Raw genomic sequence first — 4,417 nt, forward strand, 5'->3', positions numbered from 1 at the left:
AAGAGAGAGAGGGGAGAGGAAAGGGAAAGGAAAGAGAGAGAGAGAGAAAGAGGAAAGAGAGGGAGAGGAAAGAGGCATACAATAATTCATTTGCATTTAATTGTAATGGTTCAAAGAATGTTTGGAAAAATGTTCGGCCCTCCAGCACGTTCACTTCATCCAATCTGGCCCTCTTTGAAAAAAGTTTGGACACCCCTGACTTACAGTCTCCTGGTTTATAGTAAGGTGACCAATCGTCCTCCTTTAGGGAGGACAGTCCTTATTTTGTAAGTTCTGTCCTCTCTCGAAAAGTGTCCTCCTACATGTCCTCCTTTTCGATATTTGAAGACTAATCTGTAAATCTCCATATTCGATCGATGCCGATCCTATCCATTGCGTGTGGTGTGACGTATTTGTATTTGACATGACGATTCATCAAGGCTCAGTACAGTGCGGCGAGATGTGATTATGAGACGCATGCGCTCCGCACAGGAGAATTGTTTTGAGAGAGTGCACCGCGCGCAAGTGGCTTTGTTTACTTCTTACCGAAACATGACACGGCACACACGCACACATTAGACTCACTTCTTTTCAGTGAATATTCAATCATATACAGGTGAGCACAATAATTCACGTTTTATTAATTCATTATCTATTTAATAATTTCCAAATATGTATAATTTTATTTACAAGTTTATTCACTTATGTTATTGCTTGTTTTAATAATTAATTTTATTTATTCATATATTTTTTTCTTCAATTTATTTGTGTCCTCCTTCTCATTGTAAAAAAGTTGGTCACCTTATTTGTAGGCCATTAACCATTAACTACACCAAAAGGCATCTTTTTAAAAAAGTTAAAGATAAGAGGAGCAGGAGCTGGTTGACTATCAGGGCACATTGGTGCGCAGGGAAAGTATGTTGCCTGTGTTTTATTCTGAAGCTTTCAGTTACAGTATGCCTACAAACAGAAATACTGATCAGTTTTGTAGGATCATTGAATCATAAGCTAAATGATCTCTGAAGGCATAAGATGAGCTACAAAAATGCTAAACGTTAACCTTCATCTGGTTGACTCCTTTAACTCTCTAAAAAGCATTGATACATGTAGATAATTTTAGGGAAACAACAGTTATGTGCTTTTAAAAATTAGCCTCCCTATTAAATGATTCATGAAAGTCAAGATTGAGCCTTCTAGGCTCTTGCAGATCAAGCTTTTAAGATTTCCAGATTTCACAACAAGGAGACCCAAGGCTGTCAACAGCTTTGAAGAGCTAAACACACAGCAGCATAAGAGAATGCAGTTATTGTATGCAATTTGTTCATTTCCCACATCAAAACCATGTCACAGTGAGTAAGTTCCCTACCGCCAAAGGGAAATGATGTGGAAGTGGATAATGTTGGCATGATGCACCGAGCCACCGCATCAGATCTGTTGAAAGAAAGAAGAAGAAAAAAGAAAGGAAAAAAAAATCACAGGAAAAGGGAAAGTGGTAGCCAACTGACACTGCTCGAAAGAGTCATTTCTTCCAGGGATTGTACATCTGGAATCTACAGCTGCCAAGTTTATAGTGACTGACTGGTTCTAATCTGGAGCAATCAACAGCAAAGCGAGAGCTGCCACACAACACAGCCAATGACATTTAAAAGGTACGAGCAAGGCTGTTTACTGCTGTGTTGTAAAGGCTCCAATCTGGCATGAAATTATGCACATGTGGGAGTGCACCTGTGTGGGAGAAAGAAAACTGTGAACAGATTTTTTTTTTCCTTTAAGAGACTAACACTGTGCACACTGGCATATTCTTGAGGGAAGCTGAATTCCTGCTACAGGGCTAATGAGTTGATCCCTATGCCCATTGTCTTAACCATTTGTGAATTTAGTGAATTTAATTATTATGCAATGCTAAAATACTGCTTTAAGTGACATATACTGAAATCAACATGCTTTAGCTAAGTTAGTGCTTTGGAAAAAGTTGCAAGCACTCATCGTGAACAGTGGAGTCAGTTTTGCATATTGCAGGTGGTTCTCGATTTACAACCGTTTGTTTAGTGACTGTTTAAAGCAGGGGTTCTCAACTTTGGCAACTTTAAGACTGAGGAGGAATTCTGGGAATTGAAGTCCACAAGTCTTAAAGTTGCCAAGGTTGAGAACCCCTGGTTTAAAGTTACAACAGCACGGAGAAAATGACCGCTTTTGAAACTTATGACCATTGCAGCCTCCCCATGGTCACATGATCAAAATTTGGACACTTGGCAACTGGCTATGTACCTAGGACAGTGGCACTGTCCTGGGGTCATGTAATCATCATTTGTAACCTTCCCAGCCAGCTTTTGAAAAGTCAATGGGAGAAGTCAGATTCATTTAACAACCGCATGATTTGCTTAATAACTGCAGTGATTCACTTAACAATTGTGGCAAAAATGTTCATAAAGTGGGACAAAACTCACTTAACAACTGCCTTGATTTGGAATGTAAATTTGGTATTCAATTGTGGTCATAAGTCAAGGACTATCTGTACATAAAATCTGGGCATTGGGATAAATTCACGTTTGCCTGATTTCAGCACAGCATTTCTGGAATGATAAACTGTAATTTACTAGGCCACAAACTAATGCTGGGTCCCATACATTGTATTGCCTCTTCCCATTAAATGAAGGGTCCATTTTTCTGGTCCTCCATGATTTTCTCATCATACTTAAAATTGAGAACTGAAGTTAAGTATTAGGTTATTAATGAACCATGGTTTAGTTCTTGTTTTAAAAGATTCCCAAATATCTATTTAAATATGATGGTAAATTGTTGTTGATGAAGATCTGAATCAAAACGCTGCAGCCAACATCCAATGGAAGAAGACAAGGAAAAGAAAGATGGGGATGTGCTGAAGGCTCATCTATTCCGTGCGGCCGGCCTGGCGTAGTTTGATTATGTTTTAGTGGGGGTTTTGTATGGGGTATTTTTAGAGCAGGCCTGTTATTTAATTTGATTTTAGACAGAAATTTGTGTATATTTATTGTGGTTTTTATTATCGCCTGTTCACCGCCCTGAGTCCTGTAAGGGAGATAGGGCGGTATATAAATTCAATAAATAAATAAATAAATAAATTTAATATTCATTCACAGTTTATGTGATCAGTGAACTCAGAGCATCATGTAAATTTTGAAGATTTCCTTCAGGCAAGCTCAGCTTTTGGACAGTTTGCACATGTACGAAAGCAGTCTGCCATTGTCTTCTTTCAAGATATATTGTTGATTTCCCGCTTTAGACTTTCACTTTGGGATATCCTAGTGATCTCATATGTCAGTACTAATCCAGTCTTACCCTGCTTAGCTTGTTTCAAGCACGATGGACTAGGTGTGGTCATCTCCTGTGATTGAAGAAAACCATTAAATGGTACCTCAAGTCTTAATTGTCCCATTGGTTCAGGATTTTTCTTGAAAATTACATTAAGAAATGAGTGTAGCCATAGTCAGATATATATTGCATCACCAGACTGATTTCTTTGAAAATGACTTCCCCCTATTTCATGGGCATCAAATACATACCTGGATCCCTTGAACCTATCACACAAACACACCACACTATTGTATTGTAACAATAACATAACAATATTCTAACATAACAGCGGGCATTGTCTTATGGCAGTGATGGCGAACCTTTTAGAGACCGAGTGCCCAAATCGCAACCCAAAACCCACTTATTTATCTCCGGGTGCTAGGAGGGCATGGCCCACTGGGTGGGCATGGCTGTGGTCATGGCAGACTGGGTGTGGCCAAGGTGGACATGGTCACCTTGATGTTGCTCGTGGGGAGAAACGCCTGTGGGGGCCGGGCAGGGTTGGGGGAGATCCGGGGGGTCTCTGGCAGGTGGGGCGGTGGGCAGGAGGCTCGTCCTGCGGGGTGAGGTGAGGCAAGGCGAGGTAGAGTGGGGTGCCATTGTTGCAGGGCAAGGCGAGGCAGGGGCCGGGGCAGCTGCTGCCTGACACCATCGGCCCCCGCACACAGAGGCCAGCAAGCGTATGGGGGACGACAGTGTCTGTCAACAGGCACAGCCCCACTCTGGGGCTCCGCAGCCCGCCGCCAGCAGTTCAGAGAAGCCGCCTCTGAGCTGGACGGCTGGCCGACAGCTGAGGAGGCGATGCAGTGGGTCGTGCCCAGAAAAAGGAGAGCATGTGAGGCCAGGAGGGATGGGACCGGGGGAGGGAAACCAGCCATGCTGGGATGCATCCGGGCACATGGGACCTCAGTGAGTTAGCAGGCAGCTGGTTGAAGAGGGACGGTTGCCATCTCTGGGGCATGGTGCGCGTGCCCACAGAGAGGGCTCTGAGTGCCGCCTCTGGCACGTGTGCCATAGGTTCGCCACCACTGTCTTATGGTAAAATTCAGTGCATATTTCAGAATCTATTTTCAGAATTCACAAATGATTTTAGGAATGCAGAGGT

This window comes from Protobothrops mucrosquamatus, unplaced genomic scaffold, assembly GCF_001527695.2.
Source record: "Protobothrops mucrosquamatus isolate PMUCROS unplaced genomic scaffold, P.Mucros_1.0 scaffold504, whole genome shotgun sequence".
NCBI classification, from domain to species: domain Eukaryota; kingdom Metazoa; phylum Chordata; class Lepidosauria; order Squamata; family Viperidae; genus Protobothrops; species Protobothrops mucrosquamatus.